Source organism: Halyomorpha halys, unplaced genomic scaffold (assembly GCF_000696795.3).
Source record: "Halyomorpha halys isolate HHAL.00 unplaced genomic scaffold, Hhal_1.1 Scaffold47.1, whole genome shotgun sequence".
In the NCBI taxonomy this organism is placed as follows: Eukaryota; Metazoa; Arthropoda; class Insecta; order Hemiptera; family Pentatomidae; genus Halyomorpha; species Halyomorpha halys.
In genome coordinates this window covers 2,042,008-2,062,762 of record NW_027114806.1, presented here as the reverse complement: position 1 = coordinate 2,062,762, position 20,755 = coordinate 2,042,008, and the positions used below count along the sequence as shown (strand labels likewise).

The window sequence follows — 20,755 nt, the reverse complement described above, 5'->3', positions numbered from 1 at the left end:
AAAAAGGTAAAAGATAGTAGTGATTAAAATTTGATAAATTTAAGTCTGGGCAATTTTCACAATAATCTAAGACTTCCCTTCATAAAATATTTGTAGAATGCAGGTCCTCCACTTTCGCTTATGGAAGTTGAAATCTGATAGAATAAATATCGAACCAACTAGTTACCAACCTGCACAATTCTGAATAAATTTCATGCAAATCGGATTACCAGTTCTATAAATCACTCCCCAACCCGAAGGTTCAATACCGATGCTATCAATCGTTTTCTACATACATCTTTCCACTGACGCCCCTCCAAACCCAAAACTACTAAATCAGTTTTAGCAATCCTCCCATCTGCGTTTTGTCTACCCGTCGGTTCAATGTTTATTAACATTTTAGGCATCTGCTCGTTACCAAGACCTATCTTATCTTAACCGCCGCTTATATTTACCGGGTACAGTTTCCTTAGTTCAGCGTTGTGTAGACTTCTAAATTCTCCCGTAAAGCCTTTTTCCGTTTTCGGTAGGAATATTTTAGGTAATACATTATTTTCAAAAACCTTACAGCGCTGTTCATCCCTTAGTGTAAAAGAGTGGACTTTCCTCCATGTCTCGCATTCATAAAAGAAAGTGAAAAGGATAACTATTTGTAAATTCTAATTTTTAAGCTTTTGGTGGTGCGATCTTAGCAGTTTCGAAATTGAAAAATACTAAGCATTTTCCGTGCACTAACTAAGCATTCCTTCAACTTCTCTTTTATTTCCTCATCAATTAGGTTTTTTCTAGTTACGTTACACTCTAAATATAAAACCAAATTTACTCATACAGACACGAAACTAAATTTGTTCAATGATATCTAAAAGATATTATGCAAGTGAAAATTTACAATTTTTCATTTCAGATTTTTTTCATTTACTGCACTGATAATGAGGAAGTACCAACTCCTTCATAGGTAATTGAATGGTTTTTGTTTTGCGCTTAACAAAGATTGTAAGGGAATAATTTAATCGAATAAGGATGGAAAACATATTTTAAAGCATTCAAGTAAGTAGCTTTTGATATTTAAAGGATTTAGGAGTTGAGATTTAAAGTGCTGGAGTTAAGATTTAAGCTACATTGGATGATAGGATGTTTAAAAGATGTTATATTGTTTAAAGGTTGGACAATGATCAAACTTGCAGCATTCCTTCTTTATGAATAGTTGAGCCCAAACTATTAATCTTCCCTTCTCTTGGAGTAGTAAGGGAATGTTTGTATCTGTTGGACCAATCCCATGGTGTAAGGGAGGGTGTCACAGCTAATTAGATTATGCTCTCTCCGCATCTTCTGTGAGCAGCCCGCCCGCGATCCTGAAAATGACAGCTATTGAACACGCCTGACTAATTGAAACATATTAATAGGGAGATGAGAAATTTAATATCTAAAGGCCTGCGATCTCTAGACCATGGTTTGATTAAACTATTTTTCGTTTTTCAATTGTTCTTTAGTGATGGTACACGAAACATTAAAGCAAGAACATTACCTTAAGGTTTTTGAAAACAAAGTATACATTGAATATTGGACGACCTAACGGGAGAATATAAAAGGCTACACAATGCTTAATTTTGAGGGTAAATATAATTCAAGTTACAGCATAGCGGCGAATAAGATAAGCGTGTAAGGCTGTGGGACTTAGTATCGAACAAATATCTGAAATGTTAATAAACATTGAACATAAGGGCAGACTGAAAAGTAGTTGAGGATTGCGTTAAGACTGATTTAGTGCATTTGGGTTTGAAGGGGCGTCACTGGACAGATATTTGTAGATAATGAATGCTAGTATCGGTATCGAACCTTTTAAGTTTCTTTAAAGCCTTCTTTATTATTATAATTTTTCTTTTTTTTTAACCGTGGATTTTCTTCAAAAACTATCGAATCCTTTAATTTAATACCTGTTTTAATAATTGAAATTACGATTTGTATGAAAAAGAAGTTGAATTTTATATTTTACTTAACTATGCTTAACATATATGGAATTAATTGCACCTTCTAATAATAACAATAAAACTTAGTGAATCCGGAATTTTTAAGAGATTAGACCCTCCACGGACCTCCTGCTAAACATAAGTGATCCCACTTCCACGGAACGCTACCCACAGGTTCAGGAAGTTTTTAATGAAGCGTTCATTATCACCCCAACAATGTTACTCACTCATTTTAACACCTATGAATTCCTTCACCACTATATTCCAAGTGTTGTACACTAGAATGCTAAGCATATTAGAACGACCTGCATCACCTTCGAAGAGATATAAAACAATTGATGGAGGATTGGTGACAAGAGCATAAGAGACGAGAAGGAGAAGATGAAAGGAAAGAAGACTTGGAAGTCTATAACTAGGACCTGGCACCAGAATTTTCCCTAAGCAAGATCTATAAATAGATGAAGGTTTTATACGCAGGGTGTACTATACCGCCACTTTCAATGCTCTAATAATAAAAGTTCATTGAACTGTATACAGTAAGAAAAATTAATAAAAGGAATGAGTTTTATTTGGAGCAGTGGTATATTATTATATTAAGCTCCTATTTAAAAAAAAGATTTGTGTTTAACAGTCTGTGTAAGTGGAATTTTATTTTTATCTGAAACGTTTTTACATTTTAAAACATGGATGTAGTGAATGAGTATTGATTTTATTTGACAGTTTTGAGTTAATATGTGTGATATTTAATGGTATTGAGGTATAACCCTAGTAGGAATTTATGATCTTATAAACTAGATCTAAATCTATGACTATTTACAGATTATTCAAGTGGCTATAATGTTGCCTGCTGCCTCCGCACTGATGGGTGCGCTGGTTGCAACGTCTGGAATAGAGGATAGGGCTGATATTTCATCGAGTCCAGAAATTTAATATGCCTCCTCCTGCTTAAGTTTGGGACCGTTGGGACATCCAATAATTTGTGAAGAGTCGGCGGTTTCTGTTTCTTCCATACTGTAGTCCGTGCAATCATCAGCAGTAAGGAATTTTGGAAATTTTTAAGGTGGCGCTGTGTACCATCATTGAGGTGGATGAACATAGGAGCACCATATAGGAGTGCTCTGGGCATTCATAATCTATAAGCTTACGGCATAAGATACCGTGAGAGACATAATCGAAGGCCTTTGCACAGTCAATGGATATCAGAGCTGTTGACGTATTCCTGTTAAAGTTTTGGTTTACTTCTCTCTGTAATTTCACGAGATGGTGTTTACTGCTCATGTGAGCTTGGAAACCAGTTCGCTCATAAGGAATCACGGAATTTTCATCACACAACTCCTGAAGGTAATTCAGTATTATTTTTTCGTAAACCTTAGTGAGGCGAGGGAGCAGGCTGAGGGGGCTGTAGTGATCCGCCTCATTCCCAGATTTATTCGGCTTGGGGAGTAAGAACAAGATGGCGTGTTTCCATGTTCCGGGATAATATCTCAGCCTCAAGCACGAGTTGTACAAGTTCGTTAGGTGAACAATTCCTTTACGTGGCAGCTGTTTTAGGAGTACCGTTTAGATACCTTCATGGCCAGGGGCTCTGTTGCTGTGAACTCGTCTTAAGATTGCTTTGAGTTGCTAAGGACTCAACGACCACGTAATTAGTGTCTCGGGTCAAGTCGGGGTCAAAGCCAGCAGAATTTCCAATTCTTCCATCTTCGTGGTCAGGCAACAACAGTTGAAGTTTAGGAGATTGAAGGCGTTCATTTTGCAGGATCCTGTCCCCTCAGTTCCCGGAATGTCGTAGCTCTGTCATCATTGAAGTAAAGATTGATGAGAGAACTCATCTGCCCCACCAGCACTAACACAAGCTGCTGTACGGTTGGCTTCCTATAGATGGTGGGGTAAACCCATAGGTGATGGAAGCTGTCCATCGGAAGGTAAGGGAAGGTATTGGGCGTAGCTAGTAGACGATTGTGCTTGTTTTGGGTGCGCTGATCGCGGTCATAGAGCGATGCGAATGTTGTTCACGCCCTTACTTTATGCTCTAATTTAGCTGATGCTGCCACCTTTTTCTTTTATCTTTCTCTTTCTAGGTGTAATGTAAGTGGATCCCCTAAACGATGCAACATGATCACCGTTGCCGTTAGTGCATTTTGGTTCACCTTCCCGCGAACATTGGGAGATATGATGAGAGCCACTGTAGCGAACGCATCTTATTATGATAGCAATAATTTTTAGTATGTCCATAGTGTTAGCATTTATAGCATTGGGGAGGGACAGTGTCTTTCCGTTGTATATATATTTGGCAACCACAAAAAGACAGCGGTTGTCATGTCGAACCTTTGTTGTTTGGAGATCTTTCATAGTGACACCGGAAGGCACCGTTATATAGGAGTGTGGTCTGTTTTTGTGCCGTCGGAGGTCTGTGGGCTGTAATGTTGCGAAAGCCGTTTTAACGTCATTTATCGGGATGGATATGTCTAAATAATAGTCATTAGATAGGCTACCTGTATTGCTGCTTCTTCTCCTTGTAGTTCATTTTGAGCTGCTGGAGGCAGACTTCTTCGGAACTGGAATCTTTGACTGGGGCATTTCGTAGACTTCCCAACAACGAATTTTTATCCAATATCTGGTCATTTCTGACATCTACTGGTAACAAACCTTTTCTAACCAGAGTGGATAGGTCGACTTTTCATATTGTGGAGTCGCCAAGAAATAAAAATCAATACCTGTGGCCAGATTGGAACCAGCGCCGTTGCAGTTGTGGGATTAATAAGATGACACCTTAACTCCCATGAATTACGTGAACTGCACTCGGTAAATATAATTCAGGTGAATAAGATTGCGGTGAATAAGATAGGCGAGTAAGGTTTGTAGGACTAAGACGAACGGATTCCTAAAATGTTAATTAGCACTGATTCACTGGGTGGTAGACCGATGGAGAGCGTCAAGACTGATTTAGTGGATTTTGGTTTAGATAGGAGTCTTTGAGTAGATGTGTGTGTCCCCAGTAATTTGTGATATCAGGATTCAACCTTGAGTTCCTTATGCGTTTTATTATTATTTATTTAGTATTTTCGTAGAGCTTTATTTTTTAAAATGTTATAGCTTTCAAAAATAAATAGATTCAGTATCAAGCAATAGAAATTTTAATGGTATTTTAGATTGTGATTAGTCCTCTCTTGACTAAACAAGCTGCTGATTTTTTTGAAAAAGAGAAATTAAAAACGTTTCCTCTCTTTAACCCATATTGCACATGGTTTCATTTTGAAGTCGTAAGCATCAGATTCTAAAATCTTTCTTTGTATTCCCACTAATAATAATATCGTAGAAATTCTACACTTAACTGTATATTTTGTTTTATATGCTTAAAAAAAATATCAATTGTTTGCTATTGTTTATAGTGAAAATTACGAAGAATTACGTGATACAGATATAGTCTTCGTGTTAAGGAATAATTTCCGAGGTGTGGAAAGAGTGTGTGAAAAATACATAAAGAGGAATGAGGTAGCGGTGGTGAAACGGGCGCAATGCAGTAACAAAGGCTCCCATCCTTGCTTACTTAATTAGTTTTTCTTTATTGGCTGCAGCAAGCGTAGCTCTTACTTCACCTCCCAACTCCCCTCTGGTTCTATTTACCCGCTACTGCCCATCACCGCTTTCAGGTACAACGCCCCTCCCTTTACAAGTGATTTCAAACTGATAGAAATTATTTGTCCTTTTTGCTGTCACCAAAAACGCTAGGAATGTAGAGCATGGCCATACTTTATTCCGAATGAGCTGAGGAATGTAGATGGGTGTTCCAGACAAATTCCAACAGCGTTATTTTCATTGTTGGATCCAGAGGGATTATATAGGAGTTGGGCGCTCTCTTCATCCAAAAAAAAATAAAAAGTTTTAATTTTTGGACTAATTTTATTTTACACACAATATATTTTTATTTTTAACAAAATCAGTAGTAATCCATAAATGAAAGTAGCAGTTAGGAATAATATATTTTTTATAAAATATTTTATTCCTTATATATTTTTATTTATTCTAACTTTATGTACAATTATATTAATTTATTTATTCTAATTTTTCTTATTCTATTTATGGGAACTTTTTTTATAGCTTTAAATTTATACAATAATTGCATTATTATAATTAAGATATTTATTTCATCTGTTACTGTAGCCGTGAGTCAATTTTGTGGGTTTCGGAGCCCTCCGTGGTCTACTCAGCCTAGTAAAGTAGGTACCCTTCACAGGGGAAAAACTGGCGGTCGTGCGTGATTTTGACCAAATCACCTCCTTTCACAACCGTTGGTCTAGTAACAACACTTCCTTACAAAGCAAAGCATTCCTGGCCTTCCATGGGTTGTAGCCGTACAAATGTATTATTATTATTAAGGAATTTTCCTTATTCTCGGTTTTTACCGAAAGAAGCACCTACCCGGACCAAGGTCAAGGGTGAGAGTAGAAAAAAGTAATCTTTAATATAATTGAACTTTCTCATTATGCTCGAAGTTCTGAGCAACAGCTTTCTGCATTAGTTCCAGAATATTTAACGAAAGACCCAGTCCTTAATAGTCTCCAGTGTGGTCTCTGGGATCAGACCATTGGTTGACATAATGATCGGTAGCACCCTGACTTTCTCAAGCTTATATACTTTTGCGAAAGTTGCCATCCGTTGGTACGCCTATTTCTATAATTCTTGCTCGTTTTCTGGCTTTCAGATTAGCAAAATATCGGGATCATTATGAAGAATAGTGTGATCGGTAATGATGGTCGTGTCCCAATAGAGCTCCCCACCCCGTATATCAATCATCCCTTGTGGGATGTACTTGTATAAGGGCCCGATGCCATTCAGAAGCTTCAACACGAGGAGGCCCCTCACCTCCGGACTCAAAATAGCTCCTTGAATGGATAGCTCATATGTAAAATTAAATTTAACAGGTAGCCTTAAAATACCAAACGTAGTAAAAGGTAAGACACAACACGAATTACTTTTCTTTTTTACACAGTAATGCACTTACTAATTCACATTTTATTTCTGTTTTAGAGGGTTCGGAAAAAAAAAAAAAAAAAAATTCAGAAGCTTCAATTTTTAGTCTATTCTTGATGAACGATTTTAGCCATATTGTTTGGCTTAGTAGATATTCTTTCCCAGCAAGCATCTTCTCCACATAGACGGCGTCTGTAGGTCCTGGTAGTTATCACATGGTGCTGTGCTGTATGGTGAAAATAAATCCTTCTGTTTCTGGGAAAAGGGAACCCTAATGAAGCCATATTAGGGATACATTCCTTCCGACATACTTATATAATTATTATTATTATCTTCTATAGCCAGAATTATCGACGTGATTTTGAAGAATACAAAAAGTAAGAAAAGTAATTGCTGAGTGGTATTTTTTAAAGTTGTTGGTGCTTTTGACAAGTTGGCCTTCATATTGTGAGCTCACTGGAGGCGAGGGGTGTGTCACCAAATCTTAAAAATGTCATTTTGGCTCTCCTTACTACAAATAACATCAAAATAAATGTAGGTGCCCACTCAACAAGCCAAATCAGAGTAAAACGTGAAGTACCTCAATGCGGCCCCTTGTCGTCTTCGCTACTCAATCTGGCCATAGACCATCTATACCGCGACCTGGGTGAGCAAAACTTTGTAAGTAAATATGGATATAAGCTCAATAGTGATCAAGGTTATTTGGTCCTTACAAGGTTCGCGGATGACCAGAGGGTTTCAGCATGCGACAAGGTTGCTGTGGAAAGAGTCATTGACAGCGTACGTTACAGAGGACGTTCAAGGAAATCGGGATGACATTGAATCCTCAAAAGAGTGTGGCCATTGTGATAAATAAAGGAGAGCTTTCCCTTGAGAACGGAAATAGCATCCAAACCATGAAACAATGCACTATAAAGTATTTAGGATGCACATTCTCAGGAGAGCTACAGTTTTTTATATTATTTTTGTTTATCCCCCTCCCATGCCATTTCTGCCATACGGGGTGCGGGAGCAGTGGGGTAGTGCGCGCTGGGAATGCGCATGCCAGTGCTCCCAGAGATCACCCATTCTTTTTTTTCTTTTTTTTATTCTTTTATCAATTTTTTTTTACTGTGGTGCAGCCCAGCACTAGGTTTAGCGCCTTACTGATGGAGCTGAACCTTGCCCACTGCATCCGTTCGGTAGGCCCTTCTGGTACGCATCCGTCTGGGTGCCTCCTGCAGTCACCAGGCTGGTCCAACCCTGCTGGTCTCTGTATGGTTCAGCTTCCTCTTCTTCCGGTGGCATTGTGAAATGAGTTGGGCCCACCACCTCCTTCCATCCGTAAATGAACTCCCTGAAGAAGGGATAAATCTCTTCTTCCATCAACGAGGGAAAGTCCGACTCGGCGAGGGCGAAAATCTCAACAGACTGGCTCGGTGTCCTTCCATGGCGGAGCAATCCACTATTACGTGTTCTGCTGTTTCAGGAACTCCGCACGTGGGGCACCGGGGGTCGACGTTCTTTCCAAAGCTCTACAGACCCAATAGTCTGGGATGACCCATTTAGCCTTCAGTGTAGAAAGGATGGTAGGGAAGAATTTTCTCAAAGCAGCGCCCTTCTGGTTTGCTACCCACCGTCCACTCCACTTCTGTATTGAGTCCTCCCGCAGTATTTTCTTCCATAAGTTTGGAGTCTCGCCGATCCTCTCTCGGAGCTCATCCGGTAGCGCTTCTAGTCCCTACCTCTTTACATCATATTTAAGGGGCATCGCTCCGGCCAGCACCTGCACCGCCTCATGTGACACCGTTCTGTATGTCTTCGTGACCCTCAGCAGAGCCAATCTCTGTATGGTGGCCAGTCTTCTCTTCTGTGCCTGCGTGAGGTTTCGGCTCCAGGGAAGGGATGCATACCTCAGAATACCCAAGATTACACCTTTATATATGGCCATCGTTGCAGGGTACCTGAGGCCCCAAAATGCACCCCTTATCCTACTTGATCCATTGAGTGACAGTGTCACCCTGTCCTTTAGATACACCAGGTGAGAAGTGGAATCGAATCTTCTTCTTATCCTCACACCAAGATATGTCACCTCCTCAGCCGGTCTAACCCTCTCTCCTTGGATATCCAGGGTGATAGGATGAGCCCTGTACGTCGAGCCTCTTATGAGTATGGCCTGAGTCTTGGCTGCTGCCATACTCAACTTCCTCCTCACGCACCACTCTCCTATGAGACTGGCACACCTCTCCGCTTCTGTCTTTAGTCTGGATCTGCTGTTGTTGGCCACGATGACTGCCAGGTCGTCGACGTAGGCCGTGGCAAGGAACCCCTTGTCCTCTAGTTCTCCCCGCAACTCATCGAATACCAGCTTCCACAGAGCTGGTCCTAGGACCGAACCCTGAGGACACCCTCTTTCGATTTTTCTCTCGACCTCGTAGTAGTTACCCCTGATCCTGACACTCCTGTTATTAAGGTAACTACCTACGAGGGAGTACAGATTACTGGGGGTGTCGAGCTCTTGCAACCGCTGGAGTACACGGGGCAACTAAACGCTGTCGAAGGCGGAAGATATGTCAAACATGATCAGTAAGACATATTTCTCCGCCCTCTCCACCACGTCGCTACGCACTCTCAGCAGCGCATCCGTGATTCCCCTGCCACGGGTCGAGCCAAACTGCCGTGGATGAATAGCAGCACTTAGGATTGGTCTAAGGCTGCGGACGATGTGCTCCAGAACCTTACTAGCTACTGGTAGGAGAGATATTGGCCGATAGGATTTAGGCGTTTCTTTATCCTTACCACCTCCCTTGTAGACCAGTCTCAAGTCTGCAATCCTCCACTTGTTTGGAAAGTACCCCTAATCCAAACACTCCTTGAATATATCCAACAACTCTTCCTCAATATAAGGGGCACTGTTCTTGAGGATTGCAGCATCTATGCCATCAATTGTAACGGCTTAACCTTTCCCAGTGCCACCCTGTACGGGATACCCCAAGGATTTTTTCTGATTCCTCTACAATAAATTCGTCCCAGGACTTCCCCGTTTCGGTATACCCTATACCTATGCTTGGATTATTCTCGAAGTGCAGGCCTCCTCTCGTCGTTTCTGCACTCCTGGTACCTACGCCTGGCCCTGTAGTATTCTTTTTTTAACTGCGTCAGAGCCGGCGTCCACCATGGAACCAGACGTACTCTCGCCCTTCGGCGTTGGATGATAATACTCGCCGCTTCAGTGATGGCGCCCGTTAGCATTGCCACTTTGTGGTCAATCTCGGGCTCCTCATCTATCGGGGTCCTCTCCTCCCAGTCTCTGTCAGCCAGTATTCCCTCCAATTCTCTGGAAAACGCTCTTCAGTTCGCTGATCGGGTCACAAAGCCCTTTTCTAGGAAAAGCTATGACCCGGTGGTCGTGCTACAGTTAAACGAGGATAGATTGGACATTGATCAGGGACACCGGAGTGTGAAAGCTCTACGACAGTCGCTACGTGAAAATTCGTTCGAGGAATGGGCCAATAGCCGAGTACGCCATTTCAAAGAAACCCCAAGAGCAAATAAGTCTATATACGATAAACAAATATATAGGTGCTCTGAATGGTCCAATGCCCTGAAATCTAATATAAATTATGCACCCCTACGTGGAGTCCCAGGTGACAGTGAACAGAACAGAGAAGTTGGGTCCCTCTGTCGTAATGCAGCAAAGAGCCTGAAACACCAGCAAACATGCTGGGAAAATGCCCTAACAGTTCCATCCTCATAACACGCCGACATCGTAAAGTGAAGTACGAGTTAAGAAAAGAGATTTTGCCTGCTTTGACGAGGTCTACTGTGTCGATACGGATGGATCCACAAGATATGCAGATATCTAGATATCTGATATCTCCCCTAAGAAGGGGAAGTCAGCAATCATTCTAGATCGCTCCGTCAGATATGAATATAACGACCTTGACCAGGCAAATAAAGTAGATAGGAAAAGCAGGAACTCTACGATAAATGCATTCCTTTCCTTAAGGAGAAGTTACGTGAGGGCATCGGAGAGCGAGACTTTAACGTGAGAGACCTCTGGTTCGGAGTTCGGATCATTACAGATTCTAAGTTGTACAGCTCCTTTAGTTCGGCCGTCAATACCTAATATTTGCGGAACTTCTCACCCACAATTAAGCTAATGTTGTTGTCGTTTGGAATCGCAATTATCTATAATCTTTGCTTTCTTTTCTTTCCCGTCTGGTCCATTATTATTATTTTATAAGTTATGGTTGGACAAGGCCTGTATACAACACTAATCCTAACTCCCCATGTAAATAAACCTCAATAATATCTATAAGAAGCATCATAGCGATAATAAAGCAGTATCTTTCAAGTAAGCGTGCGGTTTAATTCTGTTCCCTCTTTTCCTTTTTCTTCAAGCCTTTCAGTCCAAGTGCTAGTTCGTTATAAATATTTATATTATTTGTATTGTTCCGGGTAGCCTACAGCAACCGAAATGTTGAATTGGAAGGGCTGCCATAATGTAGGCAATACTACCAGTGCCCATGTGGCCAGCAACAAAAGCTTGCCTCCTCCAGCGCTCTCGGTGTCAAGAGAAGTAACCCGGCTGATAGAGAGAGCCATCTTGTTTTTGTATTTTGTCAACAGAGTTCTTTTTTCTCTTTTTCTTTACAATCTTCGCTAATGAAAATAAGTGAGTAGAGAGACTGGGAGGTGGATGAGAGAGGAGAGAGAGAGAGAGAGATCAAGAAATGAGAGAATTCAAGAGGTAAGGAGGGAGAAGCCAGAGAATGGAGTAAGTCCACTAAATGCAACAACTAACATCTACATCATCACCAACTACCTCATTATATCTACAATTTTCCATAGCCCAGTCATTCAAAAATTTATTAACCCATCTAATCATAAATGTTTCATTTCGGCCACCCCCTACCCCCTGTAACTTAAAGAATAGTATTTTATTTTCATTCAATCATGTTTCATTTTTCAATTATACAGTCCACTCAAACCCAACCAGCCAACCCAAAGTGAAGTGTTCCTGGCATTAAGGTGAAGGAATACTTCGTACACGTATATATGTCAAAATTGACATACTAAATAACGATAACCAGTAACCACTTCTAGAAAAAGGATTTGACATTACATGTTTGTATTTTTTTTATATATTGAACATTACCTGATTGTTTAAATAGTAATGTTTATGATTTTTAAACGTAACAATCTTATTAATAAATTCATTTAGTATCAGTATATTAGATTTGTTATGGTAAAAACATACATTTACCGTGTCAGTAAATCCACATTACAGTAATGCGATTCTAACATTCTTTACATGAAGTCGTATGAACACGTCCCTAATGGTCGATATACACCGATATAAAGTGGAATTTGAAATGAAATTGTTTGACCAAGAGCTTAAAAGCAAGCGGCGTAACCCTCTTACCATATTTTAATAATATATGCTATCGGCCGGGTCTAATCCTACCGCGTACTGAATACTTAAAGAGGAGAGAGGTAGGCCAACTTGGTGGGAGGGTTGTTCCCTTCCCGAGGAAAAACCCTTTTCACGGCAAGCTTTCCTCACGGCTAATTGGAATCAGCTTTCCACCACACTTGTTAGCACTCCTCACCAACCAACTTTTTTCTCTACAATTTTTCGTTAACAGGTAAATATCTTACTGGTCGTTTCTGACCTGTTTCTATGCTGAAAGAATTAATTTGTATTTATTGACTAACAAAATCAGATAATTGTAAGGAGGATAAATTATTTTTTTAAATTTGGAAAATGTATTACATAATTAATCTCATTTCATAAGGTGTTTGCATAAAGCGCAAGTTTTTTATGAGTCATTCGCGTTAAATCAACATCCTTTTGAACCATCTCAGATTTTCTTCACATTTCGCACATATGTTGTATAGGTATAGAATTTGAAAAAAGTGAAAATTTATTGAGATATGTTCTCTCGTTTTTGATTTACTCAGCTGTTAAATCCTCATAAATGGACAAAGAATAGAGGACAACAGGTTTTGTAATTGCTTCAGAACCTTCCCTAATTTAGCTAGAGATGCGAAACAGGTGTCATTTTACAGTATTGTTCCGGGTACCCTTTCATATCATATGCAACACTATATTGATTAAAAAAAATTAACATTTTTAAACTTATTTTTTATTTCTGAGAAAGTACATATTTTGAAATATATTCCTTGATTAGTATGTAATGATGTAAATCACATGGTAAAATATAAATGTGGGATGTAAATCTATTCAATGTTAAAAAAAAAATTGAAAAATAAGTTCTGCTCTCATAAATTCAACTCTTCATTCATATTAATTATTATAGCAATGCTTATATTAAAGTTTAATGACGATAAACTTAAGCTAGAAGTGAAACTCCCTTAGATTTCGTGTTCAAATTGTACCTGATAAAGGTTTTAGTTGACAACTAATATTTGGTTGAAAATTTGGATCTGAAAAATTCTCTTTATTAGAGGATATATATAATATCCCTTATTATTATTTAATTTACTAAGTCCTCCATTGAGGCTCTATACAGCCCAAGAAGGGAAATGTCACGTTTCATTTTTCGAGGCTACCATTAAATAAATTCAATCTCATCCAGGTGGGATTCGAACTCATAATCTTCAGTACTAAGCGCTCTAGAACCCACCCCCCACCCAATACAGTATAAAATATTAGTGAGAAGAGATTGATTTTGTGATAAATTTGATAAAAGGTTTTAATTTGGTAAATAGGAAAGTTTACTTCTATCTACCACTCAGTTGTAAAAGTAACTTCACATAAGAGCAATCTTGCAGTTACGATCCTTCATTTAATCGCTCTGAAAGGCAATAAAATTGCAATACTAAAGTTTCCTTAGAAGGAAAAGGTTTTAATATGAGAGAGAAAAGAGCATTGAAGACACATGTAACAGCTGCTACAAGCGAAATGTGCAAATAAATGCGGTCGGATTTGTGCTAATGCTGCCTACCGCGCTACAACCACCAACCGGTAAGCACCTGTTACTTCTCCTCGTCCTCTCATTTTCCGGGTTGCATCGGAAGGGTTATTGTGGACTATATGCTGCATGTCCAGTTATCTTATCACGCCTGTACAAATGTTATGTGTTGAGAACTATTTGAAGTGCCTACTGATATGTATTGACTGGGCTAAGTAGAAATTAAGGTAATTAAATAAATATTCTGAATATTAATAACAGCAGTTCCCGACCCGCATGTACAATGGGTTGACTCTTCTGGGACCACTAGCGGTGGCACAAATGGTCAAGAGATCCTCTCTCTAGATGAGTATTACAGAGTACTTCAGGTACCAAGGTAGGTCGGTTACCATAAGGCACCGAATATAATGTAATATTTTAATCCTATTTAATACTTAATAATCTCTGTAGAGCATTCTCTAAACTTGTTTAATTCCATACGACTTCTTAAAAAAAACCTTAGTTTCATTTCTTGTTTCAAAGAAGAAACATGACAGTGTCCTACGAAATTCTCGTAATTCTAAGCCATTACTGGAAAAACGATTTCACAGCAGCTAAAGCAACTCGTGAAATTATTAAATATGAAGGGGGAAGGTGACCTTGACCAGCGCATTGCGCTGCGTTGGTTTGAAAAATTCACCAGTGAAGATAAGACGTTGGAAAAGAAGAAGGCCTCCGGGCGCAACCATTAATATTTATGAGGTTCTGCAGGAAGCTGTTGAGTCAAATCCGTCCACAAATACTTGCGAACTTGCCAGGAAGTGTGGTGTGTCGAAAGATACTGTGAGTCGCCATCTACTCTCCATAGCAAAGGTGAAAAAGAGCAGTAGACAGGTCCCTCACGAACTTGCTCCTCAGCAATGACTTCCTGTCGAACCAAAGAAAAGATTAAAAAACTTCAGGGGTTCGAACTTCTGTCTCAACCAACATATAGTCCAGACCTCGCAGTATCGGATTACTACTTGTGCTCAGTAGGTACTCCGTGTTCCATTTCCTTCAAGGGAAAAAATGTTATAATTTTGTGGAAGTTGAAATTGCGGTCCAAGAGTTCTTAGACAGCCATTCCCAAGAATGGTATCAGCGTGGAATCGAGCAATTGGCTAGCAGATGTCTAACGATGGTTGATAGCAATTGACTACAATTTGAGTATTAATTGTATTTAATATCAAAGAAATTGCAATACAAATATTTGGTTGAAAAGTTCTTTTTTTTTATACACTCTCACACTTTATGCTGTTTCTGGAATCCCAATCCGCCTTAGAAATGTAGTATACATTAAACTTTGGCACTCTCACTCTGGTTAGAAATTATGAGATTAAAAAGATAGTTGGACAAAATTATAAAAACTCTTTCAATTCCTGACTTTGAAAGTACACATATTAATACCTTCTTTCCGGTTTACTTCTCGGACATTTACCCGTCGGATCACTGTTTAGGGAGAAGTTTATTGCTAAACTCATTTCGTATTAAACCTAAATTCTTTAAAATCTTTTTGTATTAAATATGTAAAATTAAAAAGCTACATTGCTATACAATACCTATATATTTTTATGTTGTTAATTTAACTCATCTTCTTAACTAGTTGGTTTGGGTTTGGAAGAGCGTCATTGGGTAGATGTGTGTACCCAGCGATTTATGGTATCCGAATCAAACCTTCGGGTTTAACTTTGAATAAAAGTCATGGCAACGTGTATCAAAAGTGATTTTTCATATCATGATCAAATCATTACATTATTTAAAGCTCATAAGTATTTGTCATAACGCTTTAGATTTGTATTAATTTTACTTTATTTTCCAAAAAATTCTCCTAGTGGATCAACAAAACAAATCGATTCGAACATTTTATTAACTATGAAAAATAATATTAAATTAAATCTGTACCACTATAACCCATGAAAGGTCAAGGCTGCAGTACTTTGTAAGGAAGTACTATTACTAAACCAACGGTTGAGAAAGGAGGTGATTTGGTCAGATTGATGCTCGACCACCAAATTTTTACCCAACTAATGGCACCCACTTCATGAGGACCCCACAGGGCTCCAAACCCAAAATGTTGACTCATTGCTACAGTGTGACAGAAAATAATTATCTGCTACAGCCGGATTCGAACCCGGGTCCTTGGAAGTAGTAGAAAAGTTACAAAAAACATCATTTGCGATAATGCCCAATATGGCAAAACCTAATACAACCCTGGAACTTACAGCAAACCTTGGAAACAATGGGATACCTTGCTTAAAAGTGGGTCTGTCCCGAAGTCGGAAGGTATCGTCCCGTTAGTTATACCCAAATAAGGAGTATGGTGGAGAAGCAATAATCCTGTTGTGGATGTTTTTCTGGTTTGGGAAACAGATATCTTTTAAAAATAGAATGAATAAGTTCGGTTGTCGTAAGCAAATGTTCCTGATATCTTTGAATTCTATAATGATGGCGCTATTTTATCATATTCTTATCAGATCTTTATCTGACTCTTGATTTTTGTTAATTTATTTTATAAGTCAGGCTAGGACAACAAATTTTTTTTTCACCATTCAATAAAACGTTACTTCGTTCTAATACAGCTAGGATAGGTTAACCATATTCCAACCAACTCCAAAATATGTTGGCCAACAAGGCCCAACAAACCGGACTTCGAAACGATAATCGAGTAGGAATTTCGAACCACAATAATCAAAATGGAAATTGATATATGTGAAAAAGGACAGGATTACTCGACGCGCTAATTCTTCGCGGGACAAAGAAGACTAAAGGAAATTGAATTTTTAAAAATCACCCTATAAGTTTATACTTCTCCGAAAACATTGTAATAACTACCTTCAGAGGAGGACACCAACTAATGGGAAGGTGGAGTTCCAGGGTCCTTGGTGGTGAGAATAAAAAGCCGTTGACCAACCTACCCCTTGAGCCAACCGATTTCTCTATATATAAACTATCTGATTATTTAGCTTCGAATCAGTTGAAAGATCACAAGCATTCACATTTATTGTTTTTATTCTTAGAGCACTTGGTCCCACAATATATATCATTATTCAATTAAGTATCACAATTTCATAGATACGTAAAATTTTAGGTTTCTTATTGATAAATTGATTTTCTCAACATAAGGCTATTAGGCTTTTATTTGCATTATACATATAATTTTTTTAATTTATATATATATATATATACATATATAGACTGAGAACACTCTTTTAAAATTTTATTTTGAATTTTCATTTTATTTTAAATTATTATTTTTTTTTTTTATTGTACAACAAAGATGAGCGACTAATACCTTACACATGATATATAAAAGTGATAATACAGTTGGCTATGTGTTGAACGTAATTCTTCTCACAAAGTTTTTCCTTTCCAAGTTTGCTTCTCACGTTAAAGGATAAACTGCAGAAATAAAATAAATAAATTATAGGCTTAACATTGGCCGTAGCTGGATCCGGCCAGGTTTTATTGCGGCTTCCGTCTCTTTCATAAATTGTTGATAGAAGGGCCAGGCCCTGTCCTCGGTGAATAATACATCGGGCCTCGCGGGAACCGACTTCTTAGATTGTGCACAGCTACTGCAACCCACTGTCCACCATTTATTTCTACTACCTAGAAGAAGCGGCAAGTTCCTCCGCAGTTTATACATTGTATAATTTCTTATTTACATCTAAGAACTTACCGTGAAAGTGGGTTACTTTGTTCCAGATGTACAACAAAGTGAGTTATTTTTTTTTATATCCTGAATTTTTGACCCACTTACAGGAGTAAGAAAAGTATGAAATTTATAACATGAAGGAGATGGCCGGGTGCGGCCAAAAGGAACAAAAAATAATTAAAAACTATTGATTTGCCGACGTTTCGTCCCACTTTGCAGGGCTAAAGAAGATGCAAAACCATTAAATATATGTTGATAATGTAGTATAATAGTAAGATGTAAAATAGATGGGATTAAAAATTATGTAAATATAAGTGGAATAAATATGAATAAAAAGAAATAAGATAAATAATAGTAAGTATATCAAAAAAATAAATAAATTAGACTGTTTGATTTAAAATGAACACGAGACGTTATAACAAGTAAAAATAAATAAGAGAAATAAAAATTGTACGGACTAAGAGACCGAAAATTAAGGAAGTAAGACGACAATAAATAAAGGTCAAGAAAGATGAAGTTGGAAAGGCTAAGTTTCGCAACAGGCAATATTTACAATAAGAAGAACCTATCGTCTAAAGCAAAAATAAGACATAACAACACGGTCATAAAACCAGTAATTTTATACGGAATGGGGACAACGTGTCTCCCTAGCCAGGAAAAATTACTAAAAATATAAAAATAGAGAGTAGGATCCTGAGGAGAATCTAAGGGCCCAAGAAAACGGAGGAAGGCTTCAGGTTAAGACCCAACTAGGAAATCTACAGGGAGATAAATGACCTGGAAAACAAAATAAGAATCAGAAGACTGAGATTCTACGGACACATGATGAAAATGGACAAAGGAGACTAAACAAGAATCTCTTTGACAGAATTCATGAATACAAGAGCGTAGGAGGATAGGTGGTGAAGCAAATGAGAGAGGAAACAAAAAAAAACATGAAAATAACAGACAAAGACTGCCTAGATAGAGAACAGTACGAAAAAAAATTGAAAGAAATCGATGTTCTTACGGCAAATAAAAAAAAAAACAGAAGGGTACTGCGTGGTCGGAAGAGAGGAAGCAAAGGCACGTAGAAATGATGAAAAGATACAGGGAGAGAAGAAAAGCAAAAATGAGAAGGGAAAAGTAGTGATATTAGCGTGGTCTTTAAAGGCAATTCCGTGAAAAAAAAAAAAAAAAAGGTCAAGAAAGAATAAACAAAAATAAAAACAATAAATAATGAACAAATCAGAACCACTTACCTGTGTTTTAAAGACGTTAACACGTGAAAAGAAGGCGGATGTGGTACAGGCATTGAGTAGTGAGAAGATGACGGTTACAAACTGTTAAAAGTGAAATACATGAAAAAAATATAAAAATATGGTAATAATAATAACTATAATTATTATATCATATAGGAATCATTATTATAAATTAGATCAAGATAACAAACGTTTTCTGCACTGATAGTGACAATAACATTTTATCTACAATCATTTCACAAGACGTTTATTGAAATAATGTAAAGTGAAAGTTAAAATAATGAAAGTAGTGATAGAATGATAACAAAATATAATATTACATTTATACTTCAGCTTCCTTCGAGCACAGAGGAAAGAAAAAACCTCTTGTTTACACTGTGTTGATGTATATGTATTTAATTTTTTTTTTTTTTTTTATAGTTAATGTATTGGTAAAATTCACACTACTTTCGAAAATTCATTATAATCAAGGAACTAACAGGCGGTGCATGCAATTTAAGGTTGCCAAAATCGAAGAAAGGAACCGCAAAAAGTAAAATTAAAATTATTTTTGTTTGAAAATTAAATGAAAAATACGGATGTTTCTTTTTTAAAACAATGTACATTTTCTGTTGAAATTCAAGTGAAGCAAGATTGTTAAAAATATATCAAAGCAGAAAATTGTATTCAAGAAGAATATAGACACAAATAAATCCAAGATTTGGATCATATTTATTTTAATTGATTCGAAATCCCTATTGTAGGAAAAATATTGAATATTGAGCCAATTACACACTAAATAAACACAACAGGACTAGGGATGTAAATATCGAAAAGAAATATCTATATAGGTATATCGAAACGATAATTTTCAAACTTATAATAGTAATTCTAGAAATCGCCATTGAATTTATATTTTGATATATCGGGGCTCTAATATTTTTATTTTGAGCAAATAGCAATTAATACTAACTATAAACAGTTGCGTAACAGTGTCAAACCATCCCCTAAATATCAATAGAATTGCCCTCCTCATTCATTCAACAGAACCCGTAAATCATATTTACTCTAATTTAGCTACCGGTCATCTCCGTGTTACCATGAGCTGGAACAGAGTGAACACTGGAGAAAAAAAAACCGTGCCCGTGTAGGCGACATATTTCCGTGACAACGTATACTCTATGCTAATATTACATAAATATAAATTAAAATCAATCCAATGTTATATATTTGAAATAATAAGCCAGTTCACATATTGAATTCAGATATTTATTTTTGCTTGGTTATACAAAATATTTATACAGTTATACTTAATTCTAAGTATAAGGTAATTAACCTCTTACCCCCACCACCTCACTCTTACCCATCCCCACCACTACCTTCTCCGTTACGGGACACTTTTGCCTGCATGACTCTCAGCATCTATAATCCTCTTACCCCCACTACTACACTACTAATTACCTCCCCCACAATCTACTTCCGTTACGGGACACTTTTTCTAACATGGCATCCCGCAAAATGATTTATAAGACGTTGTCACGTCAAAAATAATGCTTACCTGTGAATTGAAGATAAGACATAAGACTTATTTCGCGTTGAACCCTCTAATAGCGTATACTGCACTCCATCACCACCCTATTACTTCAACGAGTGCTGCTCTGTATAGAATTCTTCAATTCCTCCTTATTCTTGTTGCCTTAGTGGATCGTTCCTAAAGCCATACCCAAACCTGCAGCCGCGCTCTTGTAGGCCAATGAGTGCATTGGACCTAGCCCGAAGGAACTTGGATTCTTTGGATGTATTAGACCACCCGCAATATGTTTGTTCCTGCGGGTTATTATTACTAACCTATTATTATTACTGTTTCAATTATCACAGTCCGATACTGTCGACATCGCTTGTTCAAACCACTAACGGAGTCACCAAAGCTATCAACTTGAACCCCCTGATATACTCGATATAGCTCAACAAAGTGGGTCAAACGTCGGAAAATAATTAGATGCTAACTATTTTTGGTTCTCT

General features: G+C 37.9%; 1 long non-coding RNA gene across 3 annotated transcripts in view; it reads right to left on the bottom strand.

Moving 5' to 3' along the window:
• Positions 1–1,147: 1,147 nt before the first annotated feature.
• The window catches only part of LOC106689873 (uncharacterized), a 43,340-nt gene continuing 23,732 nt past the window's right edge, over positions 1,148–20,755 (bottom strand). For 2 of the 3 annotated variants that reach the window (XR_001344509.2, XR_010844673.1), the window contains 2 exons: positions 18,755–18,835; positions 17,136–17,257 (listed from right to left, as the gene is read on the bottom strand). This is a non-coding gene — a long non-coding RNA (uncharacterized lncRNA). Of the gene's footprint in view, positions 1,332–17,135; positions 17,258–18,754; positions 18,836–20,755 lie in introns of those variants that run through there. The other variant, XR_010844674.1, reaches the window with a different exon arrangement.